Below are 26,874 nucleotides of genomic sequence, written 5' to 3'. Positions count from 1 at the left end.
GTCTTCTCATACATTTCTTATAAGCTCAAGCTATGATTGCCTTTGCTCAGTGTGATCCTTAATTGACTTTATGTTTTAAGATGTGTGATTATTTTCCTCCCAATCCCATCCTCTGTATTATGAATGGCCACAGCTCCATTAGATTTGAACATGCCATTCCCCTCCTTGATGGGGTAGTCCCATTGTCTGGGGAATAAAATCTAAACTGCTTACTGTGGCACCCACTAGCCTCCTAAAGTACGGCAGGTCCTCCCCTCCCCATCCTGTGCCCGGTGCCCAAAGTTTTGTCCCATTTCATGAATATGCCTCATTCTCTCTTCTTGGCCTGTCCTTTCTGTCCCTCTGCCTATCAAACTCTCAGTTTTTCAAGAACCAGCTCAGAGAGCACCTCCTCTGTGAAGCCTGCCTGTCTTCCCAGGGCGTAATAATGCGGACTAGTTAGGGGAAAATACTTCAAGAATTTTTCTCTTTTTCCTTTCCCAGATTTGATTTTGGATCAGTGCTTGGGCACCAAGTCCATGGGTGTTCAGGACAGGAATGGAAGATGTCCTGTGTGCAGATGGTTGTGCAAGAGCTGGGCCTTGCCTGTTCTGTGGCCAAAACCCAGTTAAAATTGTCCTATTGCCTTTCATCACAGAGGCTAAGGTTTTTGTTGCCCTTTATTAAGAGGGGAGTCTTGTTCCTTCCATTTTATCCTTGGTAAAAACCAAAGCATTTATTATTAAGGAAGTTACCGAGTGGGATACGGGTTTGTAACTGAAATTCCCCAATTTTCAACCAGAGCTGTAGTCCCTTTGTCATGTATCCCCAGAAAGGAGAGGAAAGTTATCTGCTATGTTAGAAATGATTATGTGAAGTCAGAGTGAAAAATCAAAACTTTGTGAGGATCCACTGGTGGGGAGAGAGCCCTTTTGAGTTGCTAGCATATAGATAATAGCTTATGTGAAGACCTTCAGAACTTACAGGGACATCTGGGAAAAATTGAGACAAAATGGTAAGAATTCCAAATATAGTAGAAATGAGGATACAGCATACTTTTGGCATCTGACCTTTGGAATTGTTGAGAATCCAAAGATTCAGTTACACTTCAGATGAAATTCCACCACATAGAGTCATAATTTCTGATTGTAACACTGAAAGCCGGTGACAAAAGCATTACTCTTGAGCTTTTCTCCTTCAGAGACCACAAATTGCCTTCTGACCCGAGCTGTAGTTCTTATTATCAGGTTTTTGTATTCCAATCCCTTCCCAGAAGGTCCTCTCTGACACGTTTTCCTGTCTCTATACGTTTCTATCATTTCTCAGAAGCCAGAATCTGCCCCCAGTAGCTGTTCACTGAGAATTAGCAGGGAAGTTTATGTATTCTGCTGATAAGAATGACTGTAGTAAGGTCTGAGATGGTGGACAGTTGTAGTCCTTGAAGGCTGCCCTCGGTTGGACGTGCGGGCTCTGGGCGGGGGTGGCTGCATCCACCTGTGCAGGGCTGACAGTGTTTCCTTTGTTCGAAAGGACGAGCCTACTGTTAATAAGGTCTGGAATGTTGGGAGTCAAGGCAGATTTTGTTTTGGAATCTTTCGGTCTTGGCTCTCTGTAAGAGAGAACACTGGTGCTTTTCTGCTTAAAGTAAGTTCCTCAGCGGGGCTTTCACACTACATAAGGGCCTCCTCTCAGGGGCACCCTTTCTAGCGCGGATGCATATCCCCCCTGCAGGCTCAGACAGGGGCTTTGGGAAGAGAGGGTGTGGAGGGGGCAGGGTTCTGTTTCCTCCTGGAGTGTGTGCTTGCGCTCTGCATTTGAAAATGTACAGTTTCTAGGTGGATTTTAATGAGTGCTTCATGTCTCAGGTCTTTGGTGATGATAAATCCTGTGTGTTTTCACCTGTCTGCAGCTGCAGAGGTCTCCTAAGCATGGCAAACCTATCAAAAAAAACATGGAAAAACTTAAAAGTGAGCTCAAGTCAGTGGAATTCACTCCTCTTTCTGCCAAGTACAGTCTGAAAAGTGAAAATAGTCCAAACAAGCCCAAATAACTTTTCCTTTTTAAAAAGATAATGTAGACCCCTGGAGCCAAATGCAAGAGACATTCTTTTCGGTGAGAAACTGGGCATTTAACACCCTCACTTCTATTTTAAATGTGGGCTGCCAGACCCATGCGTCCTCAGTTGTGGAGGCCTCTGAGTGGCTGCAGGCCCTGGAGCAGCTGCCCACCTGTGGATGGGAAAGGACAGGCTTGGAGACAGAAGCTGTTTGGGGAAGGTGCGTGCTGCTCTTTGACCTGTGGCTTCTGACCTGGGCATTCCCCTCTGAGAGGCCGAGCCGGAGATTTAAACCATGAATAACTCTTGTTCTGTCAGACCCCAGTATGAGAGAAGTGCTGACTTTAATAGTGCACAGGAAAATCTTCAGTTCAACAAAGAGGAAACTGTAGTGGCCCAAATTGTTGCTAATGAGTGGAGTGTATAGTTGTCTTTATCAAGTTACATCACTCATCCTATCTTTTTGTCCTTTTCCTTATATTTATGTTGCAGTCTGGAATGTTTTAAAGATGTTACTATATTATATTTTCAAGATGAGACATTTTTGTCATGTCAATTTAACAAGTTTTAATTCATTAAATCATACTTGAAGCTTAATATTTTTCATTTATATGTTAAAGGGCAAGTGACATGTGAAAAAATTCTTTGCATTTCCTTTTGAAATGAATGTTTACCAGAAGACTGAGGGCAGGATTTTGATTAGTTTCTACCATATGTAGTACTTAACTCTGTGAACCCATATTATTTTCTCTGCCTTTTTACTTTCTTGGGAACTGATCATAGAGTCATTTGGATGACATCAGAAGCCATGTTGGTAAAATACATATCATTCCAAAGAATCCTTTAAACAGCAGATGTAAGTGATGACATGGTTTGTTTCTGGTACATATGTAACCTTCAATTTTGTTGAATTGAAACTTTTGTATGTCTTTCTCTCATTTAGCTAAGTTGACTTCTGAATTTAACTGGGTCAGAGATCAGCATCACAAATGTGCCCTGCTTAGAAGCAAAATAGCTTACTAGTGGGAACCTTGCATTTAGTTCCAGCTCTGCCACTTGTGAGCTGTGTGCCTTTGAGGAAGATAGTCTCCCAAAGCTTCAGTTTCTTCACATACGTATAAAACGGAGTTAATTAATAGCCTGTATTTCAGAGGGCTGTCATGAGCTCTTAATACAGTTTCAGACTCTTACTAAGACTAAGTACTTTAAAAATATTGGAGTGTGGTGAAGAAAGACCATAACATTTTTCTGCTTATGAGAACTGCCTCCTGGGATCATGTTAACAGTACACCCAGCCTCTGAGCGCACCCCAGAGTGCTGAGAGGCAAGACATCCTGCAGTCTGGGTCATGCTGAGTAACCTTGAGTGCCAAGGACTTGAGATATGAAGGGATTACAAGGGGCGTCTAGACCAAAAAAAATTCTCTTGGCTATGGCTACTACCCACAAACAATCTGATGAATTCTGAGCAAGAATAAAATTCAGCCCTCTTTCCTCATCGTTTCTCTGCTTCCTCTCTGAGCTGGATTCTCCTGTGAGGCTGAGGAGTGGAGCCTGATTCTGTTTTTTAATCTGCTCAACACATTGACTGCTTTAAATTCCTTAGCTAGATATTAGAAGTTTTGGGGAAAGGTAGGTGGGAGCTGGTTAGCTGGAGATGACTTAGGTGAATGACAACTTTTTGCTAATACTCATATTACTTGCCGTAGGGGCAGTTAGTTAATCCAGGTGTATTCACTAACTAGGAAGCACACTAAATTGCAAAGTTCAGCACTTGCACCTCGGAAATTATACCTCATCACTTCCATATCCTATTGGTCATATTGCATTAGTCACATACCGTGTCTGTTGTGTCTATTGATACATTGTGGGAGAAGTCTACACAGAGGTGTGACTAACAGGAGAGGATGTTCGAGGGGCGGGGTGGGGAAGAGAAGATGGCATCACAGAAGCTGGCTGCCACAGTGTGTAGAGTCGGAAACCATTTCTGTGAATAGTACGTCTGAACTAGTCTCAGCATTTGTGCTGTAATTGTGGTTACTTTCCCCCTGTTGTATCAACATTGACTTGTCACTGGATCTCCTTCTGTGGAATGGTCCTTTAGGATCCCTACATAAAACTGCTGTATGTAGAAGCAGGGAGTTGAATCTTGGGGTTTTGTGGGATTAGTGTATTGTAATGTGACAATTATAGTCATTATTACAGATGTGCTAATTACAGGTCATCCTTCCTGTCATGACTAGCCTTGGCTTTATTTTTAATTTAATTTGCCCAACCAAACACACCACAGTGTAGCAGACTATATTACCCTGTTTCAACTTTGGGTGCTATAATTAGACCTTGAAATTCTCTTAATTGAGCAGAGAACACAAGTGTGAAATGGGAAAGGTCCTTGGAAACAGGAGTAATGCTAGCTCATTACTTATTATTTACTCTTTACAAACAAAGAGCATAAATGTCCTCGTAGTTGACTATAAAATTTCCTCTTTTTTCTCTGGTGTCGAATTTACATTTTGAAAAATGTTAAGATCATAACTACTCCTTGCCAACTGCAGGAGAAGAATGGGGCTTCCCATGTAGGTATTGTGCTCAGAAAGGGGCAGGAAGGACTTGGTGATAGTGGTGAGGATGGTTTGCTCCAAGCACAGAAGGGAATTGTGATGGCTCAGGAAGACTGGAAAATAAGGAGGCAGGAGAAAAATGAGTAGGGCTCCAGAGGAATGGCACATTGAAATAAAAGGAAGTGGCAAAATGGGAAAACAACTAGAATGAAAGGAACAGACACAGTGGGCAGGGACGATAAGATGGACTGTGGAATAAAGATAATTTGGGAAAAAACAAGAGGCAGAAAATAAGAGAGGTTTCATGTTCCATTTTTATATATTCCATTCCTCCCACTGGGTTAACATTTTCCCAGAGAAGTGGGGTGCAGAAAGGAAAGCCTTTTGCCCTATTATAGTCCATGAGTCCTTTTGATGGCTGCTCCACTTTGAGCAAATCTCCATGTGAATAAGCTCTCGCTCTTCCTACTTGGAGTTTCCCAACATCTTCCTCCAGGGCTGGTAGAGCTCCCACTGCCAGTGAACAATGATTTGATAAGCAAATTAAAAATACAGTCTTAAAAAAAAATAAATAAAAGAAGTGACCTATTTCACTTCAGTGTTTCTCACTGGAGACTAAGATATATAAAAGTTAAAGGATGGTATCATTCTGGATAGATCTATGCAAAGAAATCTGTATAAATATATAAACATATATATGTATGTACATATACACATATATAATTATATGTTAAACTTTATAAGACTATATAGATTATGATAAATATATTTCAAATGTATGCATTTTACTTAAATTTAATATGTTAAAATTCTATAAACATTTTATTATAGCCTTTGCTCCGCCATTTTCAGAAAAATAAAATTTTTAAAAAGCAGTTTTAGGAAGAACTTTGAAATTAGTTAGCAGCACTATACTGGGGTTTTGATAAGTAATGAAGTGATGTTTTAGAGTTATGATATTCTTAAAAGCTGAAATTTAGAAATCTTTTCTAATTTCTAATTTTAGCTTAAAAATTAAGAACAAGTAAAGGGTTTACCTTTACCTCTGATCAGTGTGCCTTTGTTAATGGCAGCCTGCTTTATGTGAAGATGCCATGATTATTTTTAGGTCCTCTTGCCATCTAAAGCTACTTTAAAATGCAGTCCTTTCTGAAGAAAAAAAAGGAAGTTCACTTTTACCTTACCTTCACATATAATAGAGAGGAATATTGATGGCATTTCAATTATGTGCCCAAGCCTTGCTTTGTGTACTTACTAGAACTAGCTCATCAGAACAACATGAGGAAGAACTAGCACTACCAACAATTGTTTTTAGTATCACAAATGCATTTATTACTGCTACTCTTAAGTCACACGGTGAACTTAGATTGACCTCTTTTTCTCTATTATTTGAAAAGACACAAATTATTTTATGGAATGGTAAGATCCTTAAAACCAAGAGGAATGAAGAAACTGCCATATTTTTAGTTCACTGAGTTCCTCAAAACTATTTCAGTATCTTGCCAAGCACATTAAAAAAAAAAATATTTAGTCTTTCAGGAAGATTTATCTATTGGTGGAATGTTGCTTCAAGGAACTCCATAAGATATCAGCACTCTTGAAAACTGGTTAAATCATGTGTTGCTCAAGTGAAAATGGTTATTGGTGCCATAATTCTTCAGCTACCAGATTTTCTCTCTCTTTTTTTTTTAACCTTTTAAAACACACTGATACCATTAATATTACTTACTACTCACACTATCATCTATGGGATAGAGGATGGCTTGAATTTGATTGTAGGCAGTTTATTATTTGAAACTGTATTTTGATGTCATTGAAGATTTCCATTTTATAGACTATTATTCTCCATAGATTTCACTATCTGGATTTAGTGGACTCAGCACCGTCTAGAATACCATCCATAAGGGCAAAACTGTCTTTATTAAGTTTGAGAGGCACTACTACATTAGTATTTTATACTGGAAAGTATCTTTTAGGTAGTGTAGATACATACATTATAGAATCAGTAAAATTTCCTACTGATTTGCCTGCAATGTGATACATACCTGCAATGTGATACATACCTGTTTTCTGTATCATTTCTTTGAAATAATTTCAGGGTAGTTGGCTACTATTCTGGGATCATGTCACCCATAGTTGGAGTAGAAAATACAGTGATCTTTCATAGATTAGCCTTTGTACTTAAGCTTTCAGAACTTTTGCTTTTTGAACTTGATAATCTGTGGGATGTTTTATACCCAGAAATTAAATTCTCACCCATTCCCCTTTTTCTCCTATATTATACTTTGCCCCTTGCATTTTTAAATGCTGTGATTTCTCTTCTGCACCCCCTATACCTGGCTAATACTATGAATGGATTTTCAAAATCCAGAACTTTTTATTTACTCATTCATTTTTCATTTACTACTGGGATATTTTTATTTTTGTGTTGCTTTTTGGCCTGGGAAAGGTAGTAGGAAATGATAGATGAGAAGAATGTTTTTAGAACTAGGTTTTTATCATAGCTTTCAAACCACTTACTTTTGAAGGAGAAAGGTTCAAGACTTGCTCCAACTTTAAAACAATGTTCAAGATCATTGAGTAACTCTGAGGAAAAAGGTAGCACCATAAGTTCATGGTCCTTCTGTAAAGGAGTATAATCGACTTGGTAGATCATCTTTGTCTTCTTATTTCCATTTCCTTCCTTCTCACCCCTTTTGCCATGTTTATTATCTTCAGTAATCTCCTGACTAGCAGGTAACCAGCCCTGGATAAGAGCGTAAGGGAGGATGTGTCCAGAGTACTGCTGTTAATGGCTCTGGTAAAGATTTGGTGTATGAGAACCTGAGACTTAAAATGATGCTCAGAAATTATAGGGTTGATTCAGGTATTTAGTAGGTTTATAGGAAACTGCTGACTTTTTTAAAGTTCAAAAACAGTTGAGTGTTAGAAATTTAATATGATCCAACCTAATATTCCAGACCCCCAAAGTGACTGATAATTGAAAAGTGTCTATATCATGTATATGTCTGTTCTGTATTTTCACCTGTTGTTTCCCCTCCCCACCCCATCCCCTTTCAATGTCATGAAAGAATAAGACAAAACAGTGAACACCAGGGAATGCCGTGATTCATCCACAGATAGGTTATTTTTGTAGGCAGCATATCAAAGGTGATATTTTGTGGGAGCAGGGGGTCAGTTAGTCATGTGTACAAGGCAGGATATACTGGATTTTATAAAATTACCAAGGAATAAAATGAAGGTTATAATGTCCAAGATGTTTACTTGAAATGGTGGCTAGAGTCATATTGATTAATGCTCGTGAATGAGACACAAGATGGAAAATAAACCATTCCTAGACAAGTGGTAACCAAAGGTGACAATTATGTTCATTATACTTTATTTAGGTGGTGGTTTTCTTCCTGGAAAATTACTTTTTTTAAGAGAAATTTGAGGCATTTGAGAATTAGATATTTTGTGGAAACTTGTGTGTAATTTTTCAGTTTTATCCAGTTTCATAAGTCTTCAGGGAATATTTTCAGGCCTAGATTTATGGACACTGTACATAATATCTGTTACCAAAAGAACATTCTCCTATTAGGCTTATTGGAAAGCATATTATCTGTCTTTTTGCTACCCTGTGTGAGCAGATGTTCCCTCAGCATTTTGAACCATTTTAATGCACAAGATAGAAAAACAGAACATCAAAAGAAAAAGATCGGCATTAATTTCTGTGACTAGGAAACTGCATTTGAGCAGGGGTAAATGTCCACATTCTCAATCTTGGTTATCCCTGTGCTAAATCTGGGATAAGGCAGTGTGGTGGCCTAGTCACTGTCAGACCCCAAAAATTCAATAGCAAATTTCAGTTCTGTATTAGTAGGAGAATGGATTAAAAATAAAAGTTTATGATAAACTCTAGCACTGTCCTGGCACACAGTAGGAACTCAGTTCATTTACTTTGGTTTGACTTTCTTTGCTCTCTATTCATACTGAAATTACTGCTGTCCATGATAGGCTGTGTATTAGTATCCCGTGACCCACAAATGACCACACAGTCAGTGATTTATTTAAACAACAGAAAGTTGTTTAACTAATTACTTGTTGAACTAATTATCATAGTTCTGGAGAGAATCTGGATAATACAATTTTGGAGGCCAAAACTTCAAAATCCGTGTCTCTGGGCTGAAATCAGGCAGGGTCAGGCTCCCTCCAGAAGCCCTAGGGAAGCCTGTTCTCACCTCTTCCCGCCTTTGTTGTGGCTGCATTATCTCTGTCTTCAAGACCAGAATCTTCACATCCCTGTGGCTCCATCTTCACATTGCTTTCTCCTCTGAGTCTGTCAGATCTGCCTCCTTAGAAGAATACATGTGATTTCATGTAAGGCCACCAGGATCATCCAGGATAATTTGCCCATGTCAGCATTCTTAATGTCCATAGACTTTGCGTGTTAGACCACATTCACAGGTTCCAGGCTTGGGGCCATTTTCAGCCTACTACAGACTCTTCAGTATCCCCAATCTAGAAACCGGGCCAGAGCCTGCCCACTATCCTACATAATGTTTACCTCACCTTCAGCATCCACCACAGGCTTGTCTGTGAGTTACAGTTAATATAAACATACAAATAGCAGCACCGAGTAGCTGTCCCTAATAGTAACATAGGCCAAGAATCAGTAAGCACAACTACTTCCTCTATAATAGCAGTTTGCATCTGGGAAATCTCTGCACAGTCAGTGAAGCTAATTGAGGCAAGTTAATTGACTCCTGTCACAATTGTTCACTTTCACTCTGGAAATAGAAGTGAGCTGTGTCGTGGACTTGTATGTGTACACACATGTAAATATGCAGGACATATTTAGTGGAAGTTAAATATCAGGATCTGTGTAATTCTTTTAAGAGATGAATAGTGGAATTAATGGTATTTCCTAAAAAGAAGTGAAAGGAGCCTAATTTGCAACATATTATCTTCAAAGAGGAAACTAACAGAGTTTTCACCTAGCATGAGATAAGACACAAAGCTTTTCAATTTTGAAAATTGGAAGTAATACATTCTTAATGAATCTAGTGATCCTGTAATAATTAATAGTTAATTGTTCTAGAATTACTCTAAGAAAATTCCCTAAGAGCTGATGCTATTAGCCATCGATTGGATAGCTAATGCTGTAGATTGATTACACATGTCCTTTCCTTGATAGCTGTTAACCGAGTGGGGTCTAATAGTTGGTTAAATTTTGGAGATGAGTTATATGGACACCAACGTGTCATAAATGTGATAAATTCTAAAGTCCTGTTATCTGCTTTGCTGTGTTTTTAATAATTATTGCCTGATGTAATGAAATTGTGTCTTATAGATTTCCTTTTTTTTACCCTTGGGTAGATTTTTGGCCTAAAGTACAAAGACAGGAGATTTCAACTATATACATGATAGTATTTGAAATCAGTTAAGATTCTTTACTCCTCCAGAATTCTATGATTCTGTGAAATTGGTAGGAAATTTATATCAAAGTTAAGTATGTAACTTTATAGTTTAAATTTCAGCAAATCATTGCTTGAACATAATAGTCAGAACTCTGTACCTGCTGAGAATTTTAAAACTTTCCTTGGACTATAGTTACAAGGAGTCCTAAAACAAGAGGTTGATGAGAGTAATGAAGTTGAGGTACAAAGCCCAGAGGTCTGTACATGAAGAATCTATCTATATTTTATATATATATATATATATATATATATATATATATATATATATATATATAAAAGAATCTATATTTTTTATATATATATGCCTAAGCGACCGTTATGATCTAATGACCCGTCGACCAGTCACTATGATGTGCACTGACCACCAGGGGGCAGACGCTCAATGCAGGATTTGCCCCCTGGTGGTCAGTGTGCTCCCACAGGGGAAGCACCACTCATCCAGAAGCTGGACTCATGGCTGGTGAGCGCAGCAGCAGTGGCAGGAGGCTCTCCCACCTCCGCAGAAGCACTAAGGATGTCCAACTGACAGCTCCTAGACTGCAAGAGGGCACAGGCCGGCCTGAGGGACCCGCACCCCCCTCCCCCAAGTGCACAAATTTTGTGCACCGGGCCTCTAGTAAGAAAATAAAAGGGAAAGAAGTTTTGCCAAACATGAGAACTCAACTGGATTATATAGTACCAACCAAGGTGATATAGGTTATCCATGACAGAAGGCAGAGATACCAGTGCCATGACAGTCTATAAATGGAAATTCAGTAAATGGAGGATGATGTTCCAGACCAGTAACACGAGTCTTCCGTGGAGTCGGGTTCAAGCTCTATCAGATGTGCTAGCTGTGGTATTGCTACGACCTTCATAAGGGGCAAGAGAGGCTGAGGGGACCAAGTCATGTTACTGCTCTAGAATAGCTTCACCAATCTTATTTTCAATTAATTTGAAACATGATGTCTGTCTATTTAGGCCTTTGAATGTTGTGCATAGTTATAAGTCTTTAGTTTTAGCTCCTTACATTGCTTTTTCCATAAGAGTATCAATCACTCACAGCATATACTAGTACTATGCCCTGCCAGTTCCTTTTGGAACCAATTTAAATGAGAAAAATAAAGGAGTTTGGGAAAAACTTATTTAAGTATGTCTGGTAAATTGTTTTACTATTTGAGGACAGCTCTGGAGACTGAAATACGTTTTCCACTTAGTAGAATTTGGCTTTTTTTGTGAGCCACAGCATTCATGGAAATATGTTGAAATCTTAAATGTAGAGCATATGACTTACCGCGTTTGGTATTACTTGCCGTCTAGAGTGATGTTACGCTCTACACTGCAATATATCTCTGATCGGCAGCATTCAAAATAAGGATGACTTCAGACCACAGTGACGCCTGCATGACATGATTCACAGCTTTCTTTCTGTTCTGGATTCTTCAGATTGGAGAGCACGTAGGCTACAAGCCCTTGCTTTCATATAGGTCTAGAAAATCACATTGATTATTGCAGAATAAGTAGTAATAGCTGTATATCTAAAACACATTTTGTTAAGTGTGATTTTCTAAATTTTCAGTATTGTTGTAGTGCTGCTTTTTTCTTTTCGGAAGTTCCGTGGGTTTTTTAGAGCAGTTTTAGGTTCACAGCAAAATTGAGAAGGTACAAAGCTCTCCCTTATACATTGTTTTTAATCTCTGTGTGTGCACATGCACTTGCATAGAGATTTTATTCCTTGAGCTGTTCTGTCTGCTTTAACTTTGTTTTCCTTACAGTTCATTTTCTGCATAGTAGCCACGGGATCTTGTTAAAACCCTGGGTGTTTTGCTTTTGAACTTAGCATAAAGTACAGACACTTTAGTCCGCTTTCAGCATTCTGCGTCAACTGACTGCTATGCTACCCTACCCCGGCCCCTTCCAGCCCTGCTCCAGCTCTCCGGGCTGTAGACACAGGGCTTCCTTTCCAGTATTCTAGCATGCCAGGTCCTTCCTGCCCCAGGGCCTTAGCTCATTCTGCTTCTGCTGCCTTGAAAGTTCGCTTGCTCCTCATTCTTCTAGGACCGTGGTCGGCAAACTGCGGCTCGCGAGCCACGTGCAGCTTTTTGGCCCCTTGAGTGTGGCTCTTCCACAAAATACCACATGCGGGCGCGCACGTACAGTGTGATTGAAACTTCGTGGCCCATGCGCAGAAGTCAGTATCTTGTGGAAGAGCCACACTCAAAGGACCAAAGAGCCGCATGTGGCTCGCGAGCTGTAGTTTGCCAAGCCACAGTTTGCCAACCACTATAATCTAGGAGTAGCCCAAATGCTTCAGAGTCAGAAAGGCCTTCCCTGACTACTCACTCTATCACGTTACCCTTGAAAACATATTCTTCATGGCACCCCCCACTAGCTGACCTCATCATGTTTGTTTCATGTGTGTATGTAGTGTCTATTCTCCCACCAGAATGTATAGGAAACAGATTGGAGTCAGAAGTTCAAGTGCAGAGCTCAAAGGGACTTCCAAACATCTTTTATAGATAATAAGAAGTGCTGAATTTTGTTTTTTATTTAAAATTTTTCATTTTATAAGGCTTGGGTTAAAATACAGAATTCCAATTACAGTTGGAACGAGTTACCAGATAGTTTATTATGCGGTTCGTGTGCCAGAATTGCACAGCATGAAGCACAAAATGCTTTTTTGAGGAACTGCACAGCCAGGTAAGAATTTTATGCTAAGCCTATTTCATCCCCACAGAGGAAGACCTTTCCCTATAAATGAAGTCTTATATTTCCTTTCTGCCAAATAAATGTAATAAACTGTCATCACTGCTCCCCCACTTTTGTTCAGTGAGAATGAGCCTCTTCTGGTGGTTGCAGTCACTGTGGCAATCCATTATTCTTTCTGCTACCATTAGCTCTTACCTTCGCTGGATCTGTGCTTCGTGTTTTCCCCATCCAGTTTACACTGAATTTCACGTAATTCATAGGGATTAACACTTCACTCAGATACTCTAGACTGCATGGCCATAAAAACATTTTGGAATATTAAAGCATGCTTTAATATGGATACTGATTCAACTGTTAGTTTTAAACTATTGATTTCTTCCATAGTTTGGGATGGTTTTCAGACAACAGCTCTTAGTGGTCTGATTCTCTTGGCACTTTTATTAAAGCATCTTCTAAATATGATATAATAACATTTATATTGCTCAGCACCTTTGGCACTCAGAATGGTTTTGCATGTTCTTCTGTTGAATTGATTGTAGGGAAATGTCATGGAACTTGATCATCTGGCCACTTTGTGCTAGCACAGGGGACTGCTTGCTCCCTTGCTCCCACGTGGCTCTTCCAGACAGGGCCACCTCTACTGGTCACTATGTTCTTAGGAGGGGGTCCTAAAGGAAACTTCAAGTCTGCACCAGAAAAAAAAGTGGGGATCCATCACTTTCCAAATATTAATAAAATGAGAGACAGAACAATGGGTTCTACTTTGAGATTACTGATGCCATCCACATGTGAAAGCATTCTCTCCTAGATAGTAGTACCCTGACATTTTGAAACAAGGGTGACTCTACCATCTTAGTTCAGAGAGCTCTCTGATAATAGCCTTCTGGGAAAGGGAGCCTCTGTGACATGTAGCCCAGGAGGCAAGCCTGCTCTGGTAGAAGACATCTGAGTAGGAAGCCAATCCTAGCCCTTAGGATATTGACCCTGGGGTTCAGATCACCAATGGGTTTAAGCAGAGACCTTTAATTCCAGCTTTTTCTCAAAAGGTTTCATCAGTCTGAACTAAAGGTATGTAAACACATGATACAGGAGATATTACAAGCCTGTGTTTGCCTGGAAACCAGGTTGTCGCCAAGCTCCAAAGTCATAAAGGAATCATTCCTTCTCTTCTGCTCTACAATGACTGTATGAGGGAGGGGTGTGGCTAGTTAGAAACTTCTTTAAGTACCTTAAGGAAAAGGTAGCTGAGCTTTGTGACAGTGGGGAATAGCTCACAGCACCAGGTCTTTGTCTCTGGTTGGTGATCAAAAGGCAGAATTTATTGATCGCAGTGGGGAAAAGGACTGGCTGCTACAGAATTCACAACTTCATTCTAAGCTCAACTGAACACAATTTTTTTTTAGATGTTGCCTCTTACAAGTTTTAGGGAATATTTTATTTTACATTTCAGGCACATACTCTTTTTTGGAGCATTTGGACTTTGCTGGAGAGTGTAGAACCCTAAACACTCAATGGGATGATCTTGGAACCTCCTTAATTTCTTTCTTCCCATTCTTAGTCTCTCTTCCCACTTCCTTTCACTCTTCTGAAAATTAACACCTGCCAGCGAAATCAACTTTATGCTGCTTTCACTGGAGACTGGTGTCTAAAAATCAATCCTGGCAGCTAATGTAAAGTGAAATGTGGAAGACGCCTGGATTCTCATGGAGTCATGCAGGCTGAAGTTATTAAAGAGGATTAGGGACCACAGCTGGTGAGCAGATGGAATGCTTATAATTTCACAATCTTAGGTGGCTATGAACCCAAATCTGCACAAAGCCTATTTGCTTTTTCTCTAGCTCATTTCACTTCATCCTGCTGGAATATAACCCTGCTCAAATGTGATACTTTAATTGTTGTACCTGATGAGTGGCCACTCAGATGGCATCATTTATAATTCTGGTCATGCAGTTTCTCACTCGTTTGCATTTTAGTAACCACTATTTAGTAATGTACTTAAGAGAAGCGTAGTAGACAGGGAAGCAAGAATAAGACTTTTACATTTAATTCAAAATGTAGAAATGAAGACTAGTTCACGACGGTGCTAACAATGTTGTGTAATTATGGTGAAGACTAGTTCACAGTAGTTACAGTTCAACAGTTCAACTGTCTGCTGTTTAGAGAAACTCTTGAATTGTTTCCTCAGCTCCTTTTCTGTGTGTCCATTCCTTCAGAAAATCCGTCACGCATGCAGTCAGACAAGTCACCTGGACCAGCTGCCTTCATCTGCTCTGCTGTCTAATCACAGACCCCTCAACCCCCCACCTCCAGTGTTCTCTTCTTTGTTTGTTCTGGCTTATTATAAAACTAGGGGGCCTTTCCCGTGCACAGAGCAACTGTTGGCCTCCTCAGAAGCACAGGCCTGGGCCACACTCTTTGGTAGATTGATATTTCTTCCACAAAACAAAATGTTTGTGAGACTTTTGCTCACTGACTGTAACAGAAGATCAAATTAGGAACTTCATTCTACTAATACAAAGATATTATTCTAGACTCCAGTAGTCATTACTTTATCTAAGGGCAGAATTGGTGTCCACTAGACAGCTTAGCACTTCTTTATCGTTACTGAAAGACTTCAGAAAAATGGCTGCTCTACTTTCGAGCTAATGCTGAGTGTCTGAAGATAGGGAAGAACAGGGGGAGCTGTAAATAAGTTGAGTAGTCTGGATACACTCTACTAGCTGATGGGGAAGAAAACAACACACAGATATTTCAGGTGGTGGCACACAGCAAACAGCTGTAGTTCATGGTGCAACGTAGTCTCTGTTCTTTTGGAACCAGTATGTGCTTCTTCTCTAAAGCCACAGTCAGCTGCAAAAATATTGTAACATGTGTTTTGGAAGCAATTACTGCATAACAGTGTTCTAGCCTCAAAACATCCTGAATGATATATTTCTATACAGGGGAGGGGGCACTCTGTTACTGATGCATTGGCACAAAATAGTCTGTAGAATGATCATAGTCTTTTTTTGGATCAGCTTTTCAAATGATTTTCAGTAGCTTCTTTTTGGCCTTCTAAATTGGCCTTCTGTAATTGGATGTGACCTCTTATGGAAGCAGTAGTATAAACACATTTTAACTTCCAGTGTAATTATTTTGTACTGAACCAAGTGGTCTAGTTATGCCTTCAAGCTGGTAGATGTGTTTATATTGCATAAGTAAAATTGTTCTCCCCAGCCTTCTCTTGTTCCTCTTGGATATAGGGGATAGTAGCATGAGAGGAGGTTTTCAAAGTCCTCTAAGAAGAAATAGAGTTAGACTGAGAATCAGAAGACCTAGAGTTGATACTGGGTTCCTTTAGATTTGCCTATGTGATCTTGACCACATTCTTATAATCTCTAGTTTGTAGGAACCATATCTAGTAAATGGGGAAAATAATACCAAATATATGTTTGCGTATGAATGATACATATATTAGATTACTAGGGCTGCCATAACAAAGTACCACAAACTAGATAGCTTAAACAGGTATTTATTGTCTCACAGGTCTGGGGACTAGAAGTCTCAGATCAAAGCGTCTGCACATTTGGTTTCTCCCAAGGGCTGTGAGGGAGGGATCTGTTCCAGGTTCCTCTCCTTGGCTTGTAGATGGCCATCTTGTCTCTGCGTCTTCACATCATCTTTCTTCTGTATGTGTTTGTCCAAATTTCCTCCTTTTACAAAATACATTAGTCATATTGGGTTAGGACTCAGCCTAATGACCTCATTTTAACTTAATTACCTCTGAAAAGACACTATCTCAAAGACAGTCACATGCTGAGTTACTGGGGGATAGCACTTCAGTACATGAATTTTTAGAGGAAAACTAGCCGATAACAATGCCTTACAGAGGCCTGTCTAATTATAAATGATTTTCTTATATCATAGTTTATGAATCTTTGAATAACTCTGGGTATTCAAACAATTTAATAAAATTTTATTCCAATGGACACATTGATAGGAAAAAAAAAATTACACTTCTTTTTTAAAGCCTGAAACTTAAGATTCACCTGTGTTTTTCATTCCTTATGGTGAATTTGCAAGTGAAAAGATAGTATCTTTACTCTACAGGAATGAGATGAAGTTTTAGTAGGAATGGGTAAGTTAAATTGCTATTTACCAGCAGGATTAAAGAAATCTAAAATCTTTTGCTGAAGGATCAGTAGACTTGCTTGAAAGTTAAAGTTTGAGCAAATGGCAGTGTTTTACTCAGAAGTGTCAACTGCTAGATGCTTGCTACAGGTGGTAAGCCATAGACTGAGTCTGCTATAGAGCCAAGTAGGACTTTGTGGGCCTGAGATAGAGAGCAATGCAAAGAATGAGATCCCTCAATGGAAAATGCTGAGCTTTTCATTCACTGGGATTGCAATTGGAGGACTGTTAATTATGGGAAGAAAAGCAACCAGACGGTCACATACTCCTAGGCAGAAAGGAGAAAGGGTAGTCAGGGCAGTTGGAAGCATGCATTAAGACTGCAAAAAAGGGAGATTTGCAAATACTTTTGCCGGTCAAACTTTTCTATTTGGCTGAGTAACTAATTGCTAAATAGGCATAATAGAGTCATCTCAAATGGTTCTTTAGAAATGCATGATTTGTGCACACAAAAAAACTATTGTAGAACAGGAAAGCTGGAAAACAACTAACTTGGCTAAACAGAACTAATGCGTTTTAGCTTTTAAAAACAACTTTGTGCATTCTGATTTAATTTTCTGAAATAAAATTAGTGTGTTGCAGATAAAATAAAATTAGTGGTAACTAACAGATAAAATGCTCCATTCTTCTCCAGGATACTGTCCAGAGAGAGATCCAAGAATTTTCAGTTGCTTAATTAGTAATGTGCTTACTTGAAGTTTTATCATCACAGCAATGGTGATGGCTTTATTGAGGGTTTTAGCCAGGCAGACTGTTAGCTTTGGCTGTAGAAATACTCCCGATTCATACCAAATTTAGGGTTCTTCTGAATTTACTTACTAGGTACATACAAGTTTCCTATGCAAAAATATAGACCTACAGATTTTGGACACTGTTTTGTCATAATGTATATTTTAATATAATGCTGTGATCTATAAAGATGTCTTCTTTTACAACTCTCTCATATGATGTCTATTTCTGGTTTCTAAATACTTAGAGACCGAAAGCATAGTATGTACATTTGTGGGTAGTGTTTCTCTGAGCATTTATTCAGTCAGACACTCAACAGAAGTTTCTGAGCTAGGCGTTGAACTAGGTACTGGGGAATCAATGGCACCCAACACAGACATAATTCCTGTGCTCACAAAGCTTACCTTTGCCCTCTGAACAGGAATATGCCATGGAATATATATACTTAAATATGGAGAGGAGGTTGGTGTGTTAGGGAGAAGCAGACTCTCAGCAGAGGCATGAAGGGTGAGAAGTCAGCCGGACCAGGAAGGGAGGGATAGATATGTGCATATTCTGTTCCGTCTTCCACCCTTGGGTCACTTAAGGTTTGTCACAAATTAACCTCTTACATTTTGGTGTTTTATAATTGAAATTGTATTATTATAATCTTCAGCTAATTAAAGTCAGTTACCTAGATGAGAAACTGCCAATTTTAATGTAATTGTGAGAGCCATATTTTGAATCTTTTTGTCTCTATCACGCATTCCTTTTTCATGCCACCCCCCCCCCCCTCCAACACTAGGGGTTGGGGACATCTCTTCTGTTTTTTTGCTTTACTATCTTTTATATTTTTCTCTTGGGCATTTTTATTTATTGTCCAGTTTGGTCCATGACTCAAATAGCTGATTCTACTTATGGGTCCCCTTGTGGGCCTGATGAGCTGTGTTCCAGAGGTTGTAAACCTCAGCTGTTAGGAGATGGAGACCAGGTGAGAATGATTTGTCATTTGCAGACTTTGAAATGGCTGGTATAGCTGATAAGGTGTGCCATTTATAGAGCTGGTTTGGTGTATAAATGTAATATTTTAGTTCTTAGACCATTTAACTGCATTTTAAAAATATATATGCAAAAGACATTATTCAGGCCTGTGACCATCATGTTTTGAACAAGAAAGGCAGAACATTTAGACAATGGAGATGCCAGCTGTGTGGCTCAGAAAAGTCCTTTATTTTATACAGAAAACAAAATACAGTGGGGCCTTGACTTACGAGTGTTCCGACGAACGAGTTTTTCAAAATACGAGCCATCTCTCGGCCAATTTTTTGCTTTGAGTTGCGAGCTAAAATTCGTGTTACGAGCCAGCTTCAGATACCCCACCGCTAGTTGGCGCAGCGAATGTCACAGTGAACGCCACAACATCAGCCCAGCATAACGTGTCTCACTCGTTCACTTTATGATTTGACATACGAGTAATTTGAGTTATGAGCTCCGTCACAGAACAAATTAAACTCGTAAGTCAAGACCCCACTGTAATTTAAATTCAAAACAATTTAACTTTATCAAAGACTTAGAATGAGACAGCAAGATCAATACATATGCCTTTGGTGTAATTTCCTTGGAAACAAGTCATGACTTCTTTCACATTGACCTTGGATTTGTGGGCTATCTGGTCCTCAGCCAGGGGTCCTAATTCTGGAGAAAAGTCTCTCATCAATAGCATCCTCCATACAAGCATTTCCTGCTTGGTCGCCAAACTATCATTTCATTTTCGTTTATTTCTCATTTTGATGCATTTCGCACACAGTCCATTTTTTTTTTAATTTTTTTTTTTGGATTGGAGCAGATGGTGCTGTCTCTTTTGATTATCTGTGTTTTAAAGGGAAATGTTGATTAGGAGGAATAAGAAATGAAACACGGCCAGATTAAATTGAGAGCAGAAATTACACAATCCCCAAGAAGAGCCAAATGTGTTCTCTGTTTTTCTACTTAAAGTTTGCCATGGTTCATTTTTAAGTTTATAGAGTTCAAGTTTGCTATATATTTAAGTGTCATTTAAGATGGTTCTTAGTTTATTGGTTTGCTTTGTTTTAACTTTAATTTCTAAAAGATAGATAAATCAGAAATATTTAGATTTATTTTTCCTTGTAGTCACATTTAAATAAGAGAATATGTGGGTAGGTTTGTCTAAATTCTACTTTATGCATCTAAAGTCTCTCACCTGTGGACTACACATTTTCTTACTGTTGGCCAAGTAACCTTAAACCAAAATAATTAACAGGTGTTCAAAGCAGAAGTCTCAAGGAATTGGACAAAGAGGCACAGAAAACAGCTTAAAGAACTTCCCACTAGCTACATTTGGGACAATTTTAGCGGCCAAAAGAATAATGACACTGGAGTATTACAAATTTTATTGAACTTAAAAGAAGAATCTGTGAGTTAATAGTTAAAGTGGGAGAGGGAACTGATAAACATAGAAGGAATGATAAAATTAGCAACATTAGCAACTATCAATACAGTATCTTCAGGCAAAGCTCATCAGTGTCTACTATAATCATCAGGTGAAAGAGGGATATGCTATGCAACCTGCAGCCAAGTGATTAGATCAAAGTGCTGAGCATCACCAGAAGGTTCAGACTGGCACTGTGTGCATCCTCGTGTGATGGGATGGGAAGTACATCTATAAAGAATTTTTGCTAAAAATTTTTAGCCTGACTTTAATTATGAGGAAATAGTCACACAATCCAGAAGGTGGTATTGGCCATGAGAAAACTGGTCTAGACTCTTCAAAAATATCAGCCGTAGGAAAATAATAAATATAAGGGGTTTCTGTTCTAGATTAAAGGAGACTAATGAAACCGGACCAGTAATACAACATGTTCCTTAATTGGACCCTGGATTTGGGGAGAGGGGGCATTAAAAATATTAGAGGAAGCAGTTGAACAAGTGAGGAAATTCGAATATGTAATGTGGATTAGATTGTATCCTATCAGATCTCTTTCTCCCCCTCCTCCCTCCCTTCCACTCTATCTAGAAATTAGTGGAAGAAAATGTCCTCCAGTGAAGATAAAAAACAAGCAAATAACAACAAAACTTTCTGTATACGTGTTAATAAATATTAAAATTCTCTTTCAGATTTAATGTGTTACAAAATTATGCTCCCTGAATTCTGACTGTCAGTTGACACAGTCTTATAAAAGTATTGAATATGCTACTTGAAAAGTTTTCATTGTGACATGCCAAGCCTTAATGAAAAAACATTTTGCAGAAATGTTTATAGATGCCAGTGCAGAAAGTAGTGTATAAACTTTAATTACCTTTGTAAGTCATTCTATCCTGTGTTTAAGCTATTGCCTTCCTGTTACACACCCAGGGAGGGTACCAGCTTTTGCTGGATAATCATGGAGTTGAGCCTTCCCCCAAAATAAAAGAGCTATATCTGGCACAGGTTAGGGCGCAAGCCAATGAAATGGTTCAAACATGCAGAAAGAAGGAAAGGGAAGAATGGGTACTGGAGTTGAGCTTGCCAGGCAAACATATCTACCTGGTACTTTATTCATTTTTTGTGCAGTTTTCATCCCAGTTTAATTTGATGTTCTTAAAAATCCTAGCTGCCTTTTGCCCAGTTACATGCATATCTATGATTTTTGCCTTGTGAAGTAAACACAAGAATTTTTCTTAGAGAATTTGACAGAAATGAATATAGAATCTCCTAGTATTTCAAGTAGAACCCAGTTTAGTTGATATCACAGAAGGCAGCTAAGAGATAAGCTTTTGGTTGACCTGGGAATCAACAAGGGGATCATATCTGGTGCTTCCCCTTCTCATTATGGACACAGGCCTAGCACTTAGGTATTAAAATATTTATACCTTAATGTTACCCAGCTTTTGCCTGAAGGGACCCATTGTGCCTACAGGTTGATTAATGTGAATGTTACCAAATCTTGGGCCGGAGAAGAAAAGAATTCTTTCTACTGAGTTCCAGAAATAACAACAAATACTCAGAGGAAATCAGCCCCCCTTGTCCCATTTACATTCTCGGTCCAGCCGTGCACTCCACCTGCAAAAGGAATCCATCTCTCCTTTCTTGAAGGTTCCAGAACCTGTTTGCAACCCAAGTTACTCTTGAAAATATTTTTCTAAACTTGAAGACAACTTCCCACCACATATGTTCACCTGCCTGCTGCATTCTTTTTAGTGTTTAGAGTCTGGTATTCTCTTGGCGATCTGTCAGAATTTCAAATAGAGTAACCACTTACCGAGCTAAATGGCTAAAGATGCTCGTCTTTTCATTTTTAGCACCAGGATGACTGACATCTGAAGATATTTCTGGACTAGGTGTCTTGGGGAATAACTGCATTGTCCTCATATTTTACAAATTTATTCCTTGTGATTTTACACATTTTTAATATTTGTATTTAACACCATTAAATGTGGATCATAATCACTAAATGTGGGCTTTTCACTAATCATTCCTACTTTTATATGTATTTATGGATTCTTTTTCCCCCCAGCATAAGTAATATTAAAAAATGAAGATAGTTATTTGGTTTTCTGTTTGGAAAAGCAATTCAATGAGCATTATTAATCCGTCTTCCTTCATCCCCACTTATTCTCATCAGCATTTGCAGGTATTTAACTGGATATTCAGCTTATTATCGAGTCATTCTTTTTTTTTTTCTTCTAAAAGTGGTTATTTCTGTTTGCTTAGTTTTTATATTGAGTGTTTGCTATTGATTTTAAACCTCTTATCCCCAAAATGGGTATGACCCAAAAGTCACATGTTTTCCACGCCCCTAGTTTATTACACATAATTTGGTAAAGAGATTAGCTAAATCAGCTCCTTGGCAAACCAGAGAAAGTATATTATGTTATTCTGGGCATATCTGTAATGAGCCTTGTAGATGAGAACTAGACAGAATGTTATACAGGGAAATAATGCTGATGTCATCCCACTGGAATGAAGGGGCCGTTCCAACCCTAAATACATTCTATAGCTAGCAGCTAAGTGTCTAGCTGTAGTTCTTTTCTAAGAAGGAAAAAATGTGAAACAAACCAAAGAACTAAATTGTGTATATAAAAAGGGATATTTTAATTAGTTTAGGCCTTACAGTTATTCAAACAGTCTGAACTTACTGGTTTTTTTTTTAGAGCAAACATAAAAAAACATTATTTGTGGAAAGTTTAAATTTCACATGACACATATTCTCTCTCTGTGTGTGGGTTGTTTTTTTCTTTCTTTCTTTCTTTCTTTTAAATGTATTTTCCTTGCTTGTGTATTTTTATTTTAACTTTCCCTTTGCAATAAATGTTTTATTTCTTAGAAGGAGATTTGTTTTTAAGGGGAAGAAAGGCTTAAGTCACTGAGCTGAATTCCACCTTACCCCTTTTTTAGTATTTTTTAATAGGGTGGTTCTCAACCCAGTGGGCTTGTTTGAACTGGAGACTTCCATCTTACCTCCTTTCCAGGAAATTACCTATCCCCACATGTGTTTCTATCTGCCAAACAAAATGCCTTCTCTGCTCGGAGCTCAGAGAGTGCCCTGTATCCCTTTTTCACTGACTAGCACTGTCTTCATTGTGAGGAACAGGCTTTCAAATAGTAAAAGGCGGGTTGTCGTGTTCGTCCACTTCTACTGGGGTCACAAACCTAACTGAAGTAGGTGGAAAATGGTTTTTAATCTGTTTGAACCTCGTGGCAGCTTGAATGCCAGGAGAAAGAAATACAAAGTTGGCCTGTAAGATTTGCCTCTGGGATTAGTATATTTGTAGCAAACCAGAGGGAAAGAAGACAAGCCTGATAATGAAGAAAGAGAACCTTGCCCCACAACCTTGCACCTGAACCTTGCATTTCTGCCTCTTCTAGGACAATCTTTTATTTATTTGCCTCACACTAGTTTCTCAAGGGGAGGGAAAACAGAAACAAACAGTTCTTGGTAAGAAGGTATCCATGAGACAAATGACCAGAACTATTGTTTTTGTTTTTTTTTCTGAGGGGATTAACTATTATTTTCCTCCTCTCTCACAGCATGGAGTGTGTGTGTGTGTGTGTGTGTGTGTGTCAGAGACAGAAAAAGAAAGCATGTGAGCAAGCAGAAACATACTCTGAAATATGCTCTGTACAGTTGGACCCTGGAATTGTTTTATGAAAAGGGTGATAATAATTCAAAGACGACTCCAAGGCACAGCTAAATCTTGCATGGGGAAAGCTAGGCTGAGATCTGAGTTAACTCAGTTATTTAAGTAGCAGAGTTGTGAATTTTGGCATTTTCATACCAGAGTGTTAGCTTTCATACAAGAGTTTATTTTCTATGTGGTAACTGTCGCTTTAGCTCAGTTAAATAGGTTTTATTTTCACTCTTGTCTGTGCAAATAGTGTGCCTGGCATTTATTTACTTTTTTTCTCTTAGTCTGTGGCAGCACAAATGGAAAAGCATTAAATAAGTGTGGTGGGAACGCATTTTTCTCGTCTCTCTCCACATTCACCAATTAGAACCTTAAGGAACCAATCCAGTCTGGCTTTGATGTGGCATTTCTGCTGAGATAATAGGGTAGTGATTGTCCTGTCATTACCTTTCCTCCCCCACCCTGCTCTTTTTACTTTTGATCTTCTCAGAATCCTTTCTCTCCATTCATGGCCCAATTTTCTTATTCTTCCTTTTTTCACATAACTTCTCCCCAGATCCAAAAGCCTTTGCTTTACTAATTTAACAGCTTTTTCAGAGTTTAAAAACAGCCAACAACACAACTGTCTCATGGGATTTAGAGGGTCTTTGCTGCTACCTCTGTTTCTCCCATTCACCTCCATCAAACACTCTACTGGTCTTAACCCATGTTCTCTGCCTCGTGACTCCCAGGACTCTCCTACTTTGTCATGATTCAGTCATAGGTTCCAAATGCTTTGGGACCTTGTACTAGGCTTGTGGTTCTGGGGAAAACACATCTGCTTCTTGAGCCTCAGTTTCCTCATTTGTTGCTCATCCTCATTCCCCAGTCAACAAAGATACCTGCAGCTATTGTGTTCAGTGCTGGAGATGTGGAAAGTAGACTTCAGTTCTGCCTGCCACTATCAAATGGGGCAGAGAACGCCCATCTTGCAAAAAGGATGTTGTAAAAATTAGCAGGATGATGGTGCATGGACGAGCACGTAGCTAGGTGCTCAGCAGTGTCAGCTTTCATTATTATAGTAAGAGAGATAAGAAAGGTCATGACCTCACTCTGAGGGTTGTTTTTATCTCAGTCAGGACCTTTTGCTTGTATTCCTGGCTCTTATCTGAAACCCATTCTTTTCAGTGTACAGATTTTTTTCCTCTTCTAATCCAACCTCTGTCCCATTTTCTCTTTTTCTGTCCAAAGCCTAACTATTTCTTCTAATATCTTTGTTTGAAAGCTGGCTCTGGGGAGAGATCTCTGATTTTTCTTTCTCTCCTTTCCTTCTTTCTTTCATGCCCTGCATCTAGTGCATTGTCCTGAGGATTCTTCCTTTGCAGAGCTCTTTAATTCTTCCCTTCTTTCTTGAATAGGTGACCATCTCTGTTCTAGGCTAAATCTTTGTTACTCAAGGCTAGTGTCTGGCTTCTTGTTCTTCTAGGACACTTTCACTGTGTCAGTTGCACAGAAGCAGACAGTGACCTCCTTCAGCTAGCTGTTTGGGTGTATCTAGCTATGTGTGAGTTTGAAGCCATGGGTCTTTCAAGTTCTAGAATAACCGGTAATTGAGAAAGTTTTGTTTTTAACAACTGAAGAAGTTCTTTATTACAACTCTGCTTTTTTCCCCCTGACAATTAACTTCTAAGATACATAATATTTATGGTTTCCTTGGTAGGAGCTTCCAGAAAACATGATGGTATATATGCCTTTGACTTTTGGGTATGATCCATTATTATCTATATCTTAACATAAATATAGGATTATAAATGAGCTTGTGGCATTTGGTCTTTTGAATGTGAATATTCTTTTAGTTGTAATTTTTAAAAATATCATATTGTTACTAGCTCATTTATTTTTCTCACCAAAATAAAGGTAATCATGTTCTAAACAGAATGTCATGGGAAAAACTGAAGAACTGATCTTTTTGCAGTTTAGGGTGGTATCAACTAGAAGTTCTTATTTCCTTTATATAGGCTTGGTTTTGATAACTGATAGGAAGGCATAAACAGGATGTGAGAATGACTGCAGTGAGGCTGGGACAAGCAGTGGGAGTTGAGGTAGGATTCTTTGAGAAGGTGGCATTGAGATTAGACATGAACAATGAGGATGAACAGCCCTCTGGGGTCAGAGCTGGGTTTACTGACCTCTCACTCCCTACCAAGTTCAGCTTCCCCCATCACCTCCAAATGCCTCCTTGCCCACAGAGCTCAGCTACATGTTGGTCCCTGGGCAGCTTATAGAATCTCTTTTGGATTGTCATTGCCATAGCACCTATCGCATTGTAATTGCCTACTAGTTGCTTTTATTCTCCTGCCCAACTCCCCAACCTCACTAGACTTGAAATATCTTGAAGTTAATGACATATGTCTTGGTAATTATGTAGCTCTAGCATTTAGCTTATAAATTAGGTTTAACAGTTAAGTAAATCTATAAACTCAAAATTAGATTCCATCAAGCAGATTTTGAAAGTCAGAAGGTTCTTGTAGCAAAACAGATTCTTAAGTTTAAATTCTATCATTTACCATTTTTTAATACAATCTACCTACTTTCTACTCCTAGCACTTTCCATATTTCATTTCTAAAACAGTTCTTGCCCCTCCCCCAAACTTGCTCATTTCCTCATCTTATAAAAGATATCATCTTCCCTCTAGTTGATTAATCCAAAAACTAGGGATTATTTTTGATCCCTGATTCTTCTCATTCTGTCACCCTTGCCTGTCACATCCAACCCTTCAGTACCTATACCTCTAAAAACAGTCCTGTTCGCACCATTTTTACTACCACACCTAGACCAGGCCAGCTCTATCCTTCACCTGAACCAGTATGACAATGTTTTGTTTGGTCTTTTTGCTTACACCTTCCCTTCATATGTCCATTACCCATACAGAAGCCAAGCAGAGCTTTTCATACTCAAAATAAGATCATGGCAGTCCCTCTACCTAACCACTCCAGTAGCTGCCCATCAAACTTAGAATTAAAATTAAACTCAAAAGCCTGAACTCACAGCCTTGCATGAACTAGCATCCATATCTTCAAACTCATCTCTTCCTTGCTCTCAGCTTCCAGCTATGCTGGTATCTTCCTCCTTGGGCCCTTCTATTCCC

At 38.9% G+C, this 26,874-nt stretch overlaps 1 protein-coding gene across 11 annotated transcripts in view; it reads left to right on the top strand.

Annotated features, from left to right (window-relative positions):
* FNDC3B (fibronectin type III domain containing 3B) overlaps nucleotides 1-26,874 on the top strand; it is a 321,836-nt gene that overhangs the window by 198,176 nt on the left and 96,786 nt on the right. The gene's annotated exons all lie outside the window — the stretch shown is intronic.

Source organism: Myotis myotis, unplaced genomic scaffold (genome assembly GCF_014108235.1).
Source record: "Myotis myotis isolate mMyoMyo1 unplaced genomic scaffold, mMyoMyo1.p scaffold_m19_p_2, whole genome shotgun sequence".
Classification (NCBI taxonomy): domain Eukaryota; kingdom Metazoa; phylum Chordata; class Mammalia; order Chiroptera; family Vespertilionidae; genus Myotis; species Myotis myotis.
This window is presented reverse-complemented; position numbering and strand designations above follow the sequence as displayed.